Source organism: Pipistrellus hanaki, assembly GCF_964339955.1.
Source record: "Pipistrellus hanaki genome assembly, chromosome: 3".
Lineage (NCBI taxonomy): Eukaryota > Metazoa > Chordata > Mammalia > Chiroptera > Vespertilionidae > Pipistrellus > Pipistrellus hanaki.
Window position 1 is genome coordinate 85,367,996 of NC_140505.1, and position 12,450 is coordinate 85,380,445.

Below are 12,450 nucleotides of genomic sequence, written 5' to 3' on the forward strand. Positions count from 1 at the left end.
CCCCACCTTTGTAGCAAGGTATCTCAAAGTGTAACTTAAGCCTTAGGACAGGCATGAGCAGTACTCTAAAAAGTTTAATTAAATTTATCCTGGAAACTGGTGAAAAATGAACCAACCTCCTGCCCTTCGCCCTCTTATGGGCCAAGTGTACCCCCTACTGGGATAGGTTCCCCCATTTTGAGATCATGTATGGTAGACCTTTCTCCATCCTTCCCAAGGTCAGGGAGAAACTGAAAGCTGGAATTCATAACCATTCCCTTGCTCAAGTCCTTACAGGCTCTGCAGTTTACCCAGAGAGCCACCCATAAGCTTGTTCCAAATGCACTGCCAGTGCCCACCGCGGACCATGTACACCCCTTCTAGCCTGGAGACTCTGGGTGGGTAAAGAAGTTCACTGCCCAAGGACTCACCCAACCTAAAAGGGATGCTACACTCTTACCCTGAGCACGCCCACGGCTGTTGAAGTAGACAGCACCCAGACCTGGCTACACCACTTCCAGCTCCTGCACAGAAAACGGCCTGAATCCTGGCAACCAGCGGCCTCACCGTGAGATCCCTAGCCTGGGCTCCACACAGGCCAGGAGGAGACTTGATGCCTGCAGGAGGGGAATTGGACTTCAGTGAGGACAGTACTAATGGGACTGTGGTACTAAAGGTTTTGGTAACTGTAAGAATGTTTTTGGGTTTTTTTTTACTAGCCAGTGAGAAAGTCCAGAGCTAAGTAAGACTAAATGTGCTATAGGACTGGAGAGAAAGAGCAGAATAAAAAAATGCCCTTAAAGGAAGTAGGATGAGTCAATGATTTGACTCATACACATAAAACCAGTGGGGAATGAAATACAGTGGCAACCATACTTTGGTAAAAACTGCTGTTTGAATTTTAACCCTTCTAGTTTGGCTCTTGCACCTGATTAAACACAGGGGGGGTGGGGGCGGGGGGGAGAGAAAGCTATTTACCTTAGCTTTCAGGTGGAGAGTTGGAGGCTAAGGCAATTTTCCCTTGCCTGGGACCAGGAGCACAGGAGAGTAATTCCCACTAACTCAGTAACCTTCAGAGATAGAAACTGTAGATAACCTCTGGGCTCTCCTTCTGGTGTTATTGGCTATCACAAGATAGGGCCAAATTCCAATGTCCAGCAGGATGTGACTAGCAACGACCCTGCGGGCTGACCCCAGTCTTTAGAATGTAGTCTTTAGAATTTAAAATTTAGAACAAAGGAAAATTCCTGTGGTTTGAACCTTTAAAAGGGACTTCCTACCCCTGAAACAGGGCAGTCGTGTGGAGACCACCTGCGTGTGGTGCTCTCGTGTCTGTCCTGGCCAGATATTTCAATAGATTCTTGCCTGCTTTTTTTAATTAATCATCAGCCTCTGGTGGTCTTATTTTGAACCCAGGGTTCGACCCCACAACAGCCTCTATACTGATCTGCTGACATTTACTCTTGCATGACCTCAAATTTAAGTTCATCGTGAACCTACACAATTGTGAAATACTGATTTCATGTATCCCCCACAGCATAGCAACAAAAACAGTATAACCCCCACAACCCTGTAACAGTTTACCATAGCATTTAGGATAATGTGTGCTACAAAGCTCTGCATCTTTGGTCACTCCTATCTAGCCAGTCTCTTCTTCATCACCTGTGCCAGCTACACTATTTCAGTCCCTTATACCTAGTTGCCAGAGGTATTAGAGTGCATATAAAGGTATATAGACACCAGAAAGATAAAGCATATTCTATAAGCTATGCTTAGAGCACTCTTCCTCTGCTACATCTAGTTATTTCCTACTCATTTTCCCTAAGGATGCCTTTCTTGATTGTCCATGAACGGAACATCCCCACATATACACACATACTATTATGTGCCCTCTTAGCTTACCTCTCCCATAAGCACTTAGCACAATCTCACTGCTTCCAGTATGGTCAACTACATGAAGACAGAGAAGATATTTGTTTTTGTTTACTAGTCTATTTCTAGTACTCAACACTAGTACTCAAAAATGTTGATAAAACAAATTAATTATGTTATTAAAATGTAGATAAATAACAGACCTTATGAAGGAACCTGATAATTAGTTTACAACTATCTCATGTAAATATCTCAGGTATTATAGCTCTGTGTGGTAATTGATGGCATGCCCAAAGAACAGAGATTGTGGTTTATTCAATGTTCCTCATTGCTAAAATGGTAGCTGAGATTTTGATCAAATGTTTTATTCCAGAGCCATACTCTTTCTGAATGCACCTCAAATACTAATCAACAAGTCAACATTGAATGAATAAATGTTAATACTTTTTAAAGAAGTAGTGATAACAATTCTGATATTGTGTTGGGATTTTTTAGTCAAGAGGGTGAACATAATATTAGGCACATTTAATTGAATAGTCTGCTACCTGTTTCCCTACATTATTTCCCATTGTAAGGAACACATATTAAGAACATTTTACAAATAAACCTAGATTTGCCCAAAGGTCACAAATTAGAACCAATTAGAATTGATGGTCTTAATACACCATTGATTTGGACTAGAATTCAAATAACTTAGTTAAATCAAAGCTGCTTTCTATTTATTGAAAGCACATAAAATGCGTCAGACTGAGGTCTTAGAAAGTGATGGGAAAAATGTAAATATGTTACATAATATAAATTCTTGAGTTAATAAATTTAACTGGGTTTACTATATAGTCTTCTGCATTGAGCCACTTGGGTGCCTATATTTACCATGTATAAAATTGTGGCAGGAGGAAATACTGTTAGCACTTTTTAGATGGTATGTGAATGGGTGTTGGGTGCATACCAGATTAGGTTCATTTGGTAATTGATAACAATTTGGCTGAAGTGAAGAACCTTTTTTTTTTTTTTTTTTTTTTTTAAATCAATCTTTATTGTTCATACTATTACAAAGGTTCCTCATTTCTTCCCCCTTCCACCAGGTTCCCACTCCACCCTCCACCCCCTCCCCACCCCCCATTGACCTCATCCATAGGTGCACAGTTTATGTTCAGTCTCTTCCTCCCTCCCTTTCCCCGAGAACAGTCAGTCCACTCCCCTCCAATATCACCGACTCTACTACAATGAACTGCTATTATTGTTCATCAGAACCTTTTGAATTGTGGAGAGATTTTCTTACAAAAGTAGTTTAGGAGAACATTCTGTAGGTCTTTGAATTTCAAAGCTAGCTATCTAAGGGTGCTATTGACAACAGCTTTTGCAGAAGATAAGGAAACTTTTAACATGGTGGTTTTTAAAGAATAAAAAGGAGGAGATAGAAACAACACAGACATTCAGAGCAAAATATGAAAATAACTCCTCAGTTCAGTAGATTAGAATTTTAATCTGTCACTTTCTCACTTATATATACAGGATGTAAAAAAAAAAAAAAAAAAAGTATATACACTTTAACAGCTGATAGCTCAATTAAAAAAAAGTATATTAATAAACACTGCCTTTATAATTATTCAAAGTGTATATATATATATATATATATATATATATATATATGTATTTGGCAACATCCTATATATGTTTTGTTTTTATGTAAAGATCATCCTGTACCTTTCCATAGTTTTTCCTCTACTTAATGTTCCTACAGTGCTAGCAGCACATCAGTTTATCTTGCCCTTTTTAACAGTTGCATAATATCCATTGTATAGACATGCCATGATTTGATTAGTCACTGTTCTGTGGATGGGTTATTTGCATTTTACACTTTTACAAACAATGTGGTAAATGATGATCTCTTGTATATGTCTTCGTGCCAGAGTGCCAGATTTCCTGTCAGAAACATATTCTTATTCAGAGAATTGTGGAGTTCCTTTAACACTATATAGTCTTCTGCATTAAGCCCCTGAGGATCCTATACTTGGGTGCTAAATTGCTTTCTAAAAAGTCCACCAATTAATGCTGTTTTTTATTTTTACCAACCCAGTGAATACAAAATTACTTCGTTTTCATTTGCATTTCTTCAATTACAAATGAAACAGCATTGTTGTCTGTTTCCATTTTGATTTGCTGTTTCTAATCTATGAATTATTAATATTCTTTGCCCATTTTTCTCTTTAGTTGTTAATCTTTTTATTGTTTATATCTGGGTACAAAGGAATTAGTTATACTTTAGACACACTATACATTTTATTTCTTATAAGAAGGTACTGCAGTTTTGGGCAGGCATATACTATGCTAAAAGTGTATTTTTTCGAGCTCTTCCAAGTATTCTCACAGTATTCTCTTGCTAAATATGTGGAAGTTATCTTGTAGTGATTTTTTTAAAATGGTATATTTGCCCTGGCTGGTGTTTCTCAGTGGTTAGGGCATTGACCTGTGCACTGAAGTGTCGCCAGCTCCATTCTAATCAAGGGCACACACCTAGGTTGTAGATTCGATCCCCGACCCAGGTCAGGGCATGTGCAGAGGCGGCCAATCAATGTGTCCCTCACATTACTATTTCTCTCTTCCCGCCCTCCCTCCCCCACTCCATTTCACTCTGAAAATCAATGGGATTAAAATTCTGGTGAGGATTAAAATTTTTTAAAAAATTTTTCTATCATATTCAGAAATTTTTTCTCTTTGTGAGCTCAAATCTATCAGTATTTTCCATTACGACTTCTGGGTTTTGTCTTTTATAAGACTTTCAAAGTATTGTCCTGTTTATTCTTCTAATACTTAGACTTTTTTATTTTACATTAAATCAATTCATCTGGAGACTAATTTTATATTTTGTGTATAAAATTGTTCTCTAACTTAATTTTTCCTTAAGTGTATACTATTCTTAATACAGTTTTTTTTGTTGTTGTTGGTTTTTTTTTGTTTTTGTTTTTGTTTTTTTTTTTTTTTGTATAGTTTCCTTTATCTCCATTGGTTTAAAATGGCACAGGTATCATGAATTAAATGTCTTTATATATCTGGATCTGTTTTTGGATTCATTTTATTGATTTATTTGTCTATGCATATACCAACATCTAACATAATTGTTATACCTATATTATGTTTTTATACTTGATCAGAAAATGTACCCTAAGTTTTAATTTTAACAATGTCTTGTTTTTTGTTTTTTGTTTTTTGTTTTTTTACTGTTCTTGTTTTCTCTATAATACTGATTAGGCCCACTAAGATAGATCTTTTAAAAGATTTTCCCTTCAATATAGTTTTATTGTTTTCTTCATAAAAATGGGCTTTTCATCTTTCATAAAGACATTATGAATTTTATAGCTAACATTTTTTTCTGTGTTTTTTTTTATTTTACTTTTTAAATTACATTTGTCTTCTTTTTCCCCAAGTGACCCGCCCCCCAGACCTTAACACCCCAGGCAAGCTCCCACCTCCTCAGTGCCTGTGTCCATTGGATATGCTAATATGCATGCATACAAGTCTTTGGTTGCTCTCTAAACCCCTTCTCCCCTACCATTTATCTCTGGATCTATTCTTATTCATCGAATTATGTTGATCATTATATCCCACATATGAGTGAGATCATTTGATATTTATCTTTCTCCCAATGGCTTATTTTGCTTAGCATAATGCTCTCCAGGTCCATCTGTGCTGTTGCAAATGGTAAAAGTTCCTTTTTTTTTTTTTTAATAGTGTTATAGTATTCCATTGTGTAGATGCAGACAGGGATGACCACTCTCACCACTCCTGTTTGACATACCATGTTTCCCCGAAAATAAGACATCCTCCAAAAATAAGACCTAACGCATGGAAAGATAAGACATCCCCTGAAATTAAGACCTAGCACAACTTTGGAGAAAACATTAATATAAGATACTGTCTTATTTTCGGGGAAACAGGGTAGTACTGGAAATACTAGCCATTGTGATTAAACAAAAAGAAGAAATAAAAGGCATCCAAATTGGAAAATAAATAAAACTGTTCTTATTTGCAGATGTCATGATATTGTACATAAGAAACCCAAAAGACTCCATCAAAAAATCATTAGTCTTAATGAATTTGGCAATGTAGCAAGATACAAAATTAATGCCAAAAAAATCTATGGCATTTCTATACACTAACTTACAGAAAGTGAGACTAAAAAAGCAAACCCATTTACCATCACAACAAAAAAATTAAGATACCTAGGAATAAACTTAACTAAGGAGGTAAAAGAGCTATATGTGAAAAACTACAGGACACTGAAAAAAGTGATGGAGGAAGACATAAACAGATGGAAGAACATACTATGTTCATGGATTGATAAAATCAACAACATTAAAATGTCCATGCTACCCAAAGCAATCTATAGATTTAATGCACCCCCCATTAAAATACCAATAGCATATTTCATAGACTTAGAACAAACTCTCCAAAAATTCATCTGGAATAAAAAACAAACAAACAAAAAAAACCTGAATAGCTGCAATAATCCTGAGAAAGAAGAACAAAGTAGGTTCTTCTCAATACCAGATATCAAGCTGTATTACAAAGCCACTGTTCTCAAAACTGACTGGTACTGACACAAGTACAGACATACAGATCAATGGAAAAGAATAGAGAACCAGAAATCAACCCAAAGCACTATGCTCAATTAATATGTGACAAAGGAGACATGAACATACAATGGAATCAAGACAGTTTCTTCAATAAATGGTGTTGGGAAAATTAGACAGATGAGTGCAGAAAAAAAAAATGAAACTAGACCACCAACTTACACCATACACAAAAATAAACTCAAAATGAATAAAGAATTTAAACATAGAACGGGAAACCATAAAAATACTAGAGGAATCCACAGGCAACAAAATCTCAGATATATGCTAAAGCAATTTCTTCACTGATACCACTCATAGGGCAATGGAAACTAAAGATAAAATAAAGTGGAAATACATAAAAATAAAAAGCTTTTGCAAAACAAAAGAAACCACCAATAAAACAAGAAAGCACACTGTATGGGAGAACATATTTGCAAATGTAATTCCTGATAAAGGTTTAATTTCCAACATTTACAGGGAACTCATACAACTTAACAAAAGGAAGATAAACAACCCAGTCCAAAAATGCGCAACAGACCTAATTAGATACTTTTCAAAAGAAGACAGAAGGAAGGCCAAGAGACATGAAAACATGTTCCCAGAGATGCAAATCAAAACAACAATGTGATATAATATCACACCTGTCAGAATGGCTAACATCAACAAATCAACAAACAACAAATGCTGGCGAGGATGTGGAGAAAAAGGAACCCTCCTGCACTGTTGGGAGTGCAGACTGGTGCAGCCACTGTGGAGAACAGTGTGGAGTTTCCTCAAAAAGTTAAAAATGGAACTCCCATTTGACCCAGTGATCCCAGTTCTAGAGATGTATCCCAAGAAACTAGAAACATCAATCAGAAAGGATATATGCACCCCTATGTTCATAGCAGCACAATTCACCATTGGTAAGATTTGGAAACAGCCTAAGTGCCCCATCAGCAGATGAGTGAATTAGAAAACTATGGTACATCTACACAATGGAATAGTTCGCTGTGGTAATAAATAGGAATTCTTACTATTTACAACAGCATGAATGGAACTGGAGAGCATTATGCTAAGTGAAATAAGCCAGTCAGAGAAAGATAAATATCACATGATCTCACTCATTTATGGAATATAATGAACAACATAAAGTGATGAACAAAAACAGATCCAGAGACAGAGAAGCATCAATCAGACCATCAAACCTCAGAGGGAAGGGGGTAAGGGGAGAGATCAACCAAAGGACTTGTATGCATCCATATAAGCCTAACCAATGGACACAGACAAAAGGGGTTGAGGGCATGATTGGGAGGTTGGGGGGGGGGGGGGCGGTGGAGGGAGGATCGCGCAGTGGAGGGATGAGAATACATATCAAATACCTTACTCAATAAAGAAAATTTAAAAATAACAATAATGAATATATTAAAATATAGAATAGGAAAAAAAACAGGAAAAGCAAAAAGAGAAAAATTAACATATGTAAAACAAGAAAAATTAGAATTATAATAAAAAGAAGGAAAGAGAGAATAGAATAAATGAATAAGAGAAATAAGAGATATGAGACAGAAAAAAGAGAAGAAAGAAAAAAACAAAACCCCCAAACCTTTAGATTTACCATTTGTGGAGCTCACTGTATTTGCTCTGATGTTATTGAATCTGATATTTGGCATGTACCAGTGTATCCTGGGGGCTCCCGGGAAGTTCTCTGGTGCAGGCCCATATGAGTCATTGCTCCTGCCTGGCCTTGGGCACCCTACCTGAGGCCTGATAAGGAGCCACATGTAGTCTGAGGCAATGGGGAATGGTTCTAAGCTGGGCCTCCATTGCCCAGAGATTGGGTATATCGTGTCTCACTCCTTGAATGTCCCTGTTCTGAGCTGGTATTCCTTCCCCAATGGAAATAGGCTCTGCAGGGGTATCCTGGTCTTGGCCAGAATGTTTTGAATGCACTCATGTTGGGGATGGTGTCCATAGTTTGTAAGAGTGGAGGCAGGCACTTCTTTTTCCAATGCTGCAGATCTGCCTGGCTTGTTTGCACCCCACCGCAGTCACCTTTAGCAGGGAGGAATAAAACAAACAAGCAAAATATCAGCCCAGCTTAACACTCCAAACTTTCAGCACTACTAGCCCCCACTAGTGGGGTTTCTGCCCAGGTTCTGACCAAATACTCAGATATCCCATGCCACCAGCCCCAATTATAGAGGTGCAGATTCCCTGTTCCGGCCCATTCCCCCTTGCCTTGGGTTGCTACAGGTCAGGTCAGCAGCAGCCGTTCTGTGGGTGGGGACCAGAGCATCTTTTCTGTGTTCCTCCTTCTTGGTCCTATTGTCCAGTCCCTGTTCTCCTCTTTGCTGTTAGTGCCTCCAGGAAATAGGGATCCATCAGATTCAATGCTGGGTGTGTCCTTCAGTCCCCTCTGCTGGAGGCTTGTCCTGAGCGCCCCCACATGGCCCCTCCTGCAAATGCAGATCAAGGCGAACCTCCCAGGCTGGATGATGGTGGGGTGTTAATGCTGCTCCCTCCCAGGGTAGGGGGGGGTTAGTCACAGACCCTTGCCACTGCACCCATACTGTGGTCTCCATATCCAGTGCCATCCAGGTCATCTCTCTCTGATTGCCCCCATCTACCCTCCCCTGCTGGCCTGATCACCCCAAGGCCTTTATTAGTATAGATATGACCCTTCACAGAAAATGTTACTAACCCTGCTTTACAATAAGGGCTTGACAATTGAATCATTGGGACCAGACACCAAGATTTCCTTTCTTTGAATGGTGGAGGGAATAATTATCTTGTCTTTAAGTTGCCCTGAAATTAAAATGAGATAATGACTTAGAAAAGTATAAAAGTACCATATAAAGACTGTTACGCCCAGACTTTGTGATCCCCAAGAACCACCAGGGAGCCGAGTCCGATGCAATAAACAAAAGAGCCTTTTCCATGCTAGCATGGGCTCTGTCCCACTCACGCCGGCAGCATGGCAGAAGAGAGCGAATTTTGCCAAGTCCTGGGGTTTTACTCTGGTGGTGATGTCACTGCTTTGGCTGACCCTGGTTGGGCTAGGGTCCAGTTAATGGAGGATAACTCTGCCCTGCTCCACAGTGGAGTCAGGAGTTTTATCCTCGCCCCACCCTGCCCTCTCAAAGACAACTGTCTTTTTCATGTACTGAAAAGATAATGAAATAATAAAATGAAAAACACTATTTTTATTCTCCTCCTTCCTTCCTTTACAGACTTTATTTAAACTTTGAAATTTATAAAAATTTCACTCCAATTTTCATTTATTTACATTCAATATTATTTTGTATTGGTTTCAGGTTTTATATTAGTTACAGAATAGTAGTTAGACAATCATATACTTTACAAAGTGTTCCCCGATATTTCCAGTACCCACCTGGCATCATACCATCATTACAACACATTGACTAATTCCCTATTTAAGTGACAATGGGTTTACAGGTTCCTCCCAGTCTTTCTTTTGGGTTGTTTGCTTTTTATTTTTGTTTTTCCTCACTTTTTCATCACTTTCCTTATATAGTACCTCAACTGGCATCAAAGCTCAGTGAAGGCACTGGGACACACTTCATCCATTTTACATCCAGGACACTGAGGCCAATTCCAGTTGGCTGTGGAATTTGACTCAGTGCACAGGGAGCCCTCAGAGCCATGCTCTCTGTCCTTCCTAAGGGGCAGCCGCGGGGCAAACAGAACAAACCTTCCCATCAGGCCCTTGAGCCTCTTTCTCAAGCACCTCTTCATTGCGGACACTCCACATTCTTTTCTCTTCCCGGAGACCTGCCCCCATTCTTTACTCCCTTTCCCTCCCTCCCCCCTCCCCCTGTCTCCGGAGCAGGTGGAAGGCTTCGCACTCACTGCCTAGGCATGCTCTGCCGTGGGGCAGGACAGCGTGGGTTGCTTTTGGGTCAAGGTGGGAATAGGAGTCACCGCCTCTGAAGTGTGAAGGCCGCCTGGGAGAGGCTGGTTAGCACTGGGAGCTTCTCTGAATCATGTCAGTCAGTCTGGTACCCTGCAGTGCAGCACCCCTCCACTGAGGTGGCACCACTCCTCAACCTCTGCCTCAGGGCTGTGGTCCTTGCCCCTCCGCCCGGTGTCCTTCCATGCCCCTTGATCCCTGGCCCAGCTCACCCGCATCTTAGGGCCACTGCAGAACCTCTCTCTGCAGGCGAGGCAGATCCCTACCTGCTGGTCCCCTGCCCCAACCCGAGCCCCCTCTGGTGCACCCTGCCTCATCAGATTTTTGCCTTTGATCTATGGCATTGGTGACAGCACACTCCTAGCAAGCCTGGTACCCAGAGGGGCATAGGGTCAGTTCTTTGCCCAGAATGCTAGAGGTTGTAGTAGCATTTGCAGATGTGTCCCAGAGCCTGCTGGCGAAGGCAGCGCCTGTGTGGGGTGTCCTCATAGAGGGGTGATGAGGTGCTATGAGGCACCCCTTGGAATGCCTGCCTCCTGGCCAACAGCTTTACCAAAGCTGTGGCACTCGCCCTGGGGCTGTTCCTCAGACAGCCTTGCAGTCGGGCCTGCTTCTTCTTCCACATTCGGCTTTCATCCATCCCTCTCTCCTGCAGTGCTTGGGCTCCGAAAGAAAAGGACCAAGACCAAGAAGGACAAAGCCCAAAGGAAGTGAGTCTTGAACCCCCACCTCCCATTCTCTGGATTTCCTCCTGCACCTCCTCTCTGTGTCACATCTTGAACGGGCACCCTGTGGCCCAGCCACATGGCCTCTGGGCACCTGGCAGAGTTGGTCTCAGTGAAGCTGTGAATCTGTGGCCAAAGACTTGGTCTGGGTCTCAGCAGCCCCGCACCTGCAGAGTGGCTGAGCAGGACCAGCCCAGCCTCCCTGGGGCAGCAATGTTCCCGGGCCGCGGGCGTGGCGAGGCAGGCTGGTCTCCCCTCCACAGGGCTATTCCTGGGGCCCCACAGGAGTGGCTAGGCAGGCCGGCCTTGCCTCCCCGGGGCTGTGATGTTCACAGCGTCCCATGGGAGTGGCTAAGCAGACCCGGCTGCTCCTCCCTTGTGTGACAATGTTCCCAGGGCCCTGCTGGGGTGGCTAGGCAGGCCGCCACCTCTCCTGTGGCCTGCAATGGACCCAGACCACACGGGTGGCATCTGGTGCTGCCCACCCCACCTCCCAGGGCCCCGATGGACTGGTACCTTGCCAGGTGTGTCTGGCCCTGCCAGGCCTCCCCCAGCCTCGATGAACCTGGACCCCTAGGGGCAGGCCATGGCGCTGTCCGCCTGCCTGCGTATGCAGATTTACTCGCCATCTTTTATGGGTTAATTTGCATACTCGCTCTGATTGGCTGGTGGCTTGGCTTGGTGTTACAGAGTGATGGTTAATTTGCATGTTTCTCTTTTATTAGTGTAGACTAATGGTCCGGTGCATAAATTCGTGCACCAGTGGAATCGGGCTGGAACTGGCTCTCTGCATCCCCTGAGTGGGGGAGGGGTTCTGGGTTGTGAGAGGGCGCAGGCCAGGTTGAGGGACCTTACCATGCATGCTCAGGGCCAGGGAGGGACACGGGAGGGTTCCAGGGTGTGTCAGGCCTGTCTCGTTCAGTCCCAATCAACTAGACTAGGGGTGTCGAACTCAATCAGAGAAGGGGCCAAAATCTAAAATCCAGCCTAAATCGCGGGCCGAATGGTTTACTGAACAGTCATAAACTGACAATGTTAACCAGAAATGTGAATTTAAAATGAGTGGAACAATCTTTTCCTTAACAGTGCTGTTAACCAACTCACATGCTATCAAGCAAAACAGTAATATTGGTATCAAGCAAAACAGTAATATTGGAATGTACCTAAAATGCTCATTGTTTTGCTTTCTGGCTAGATGTCTGACACCGTTTTCCCCGGATCAATGAGTCAATGTTCGGTTTTATTTCTTGGCTGTAGCAACCCGCAAAACAGCATGGAGGTTGTCATCGGTAATGCGTGATCTGTGCTTGTTTTTGTTCAGATTCATTATTGAAAACATCTGTTC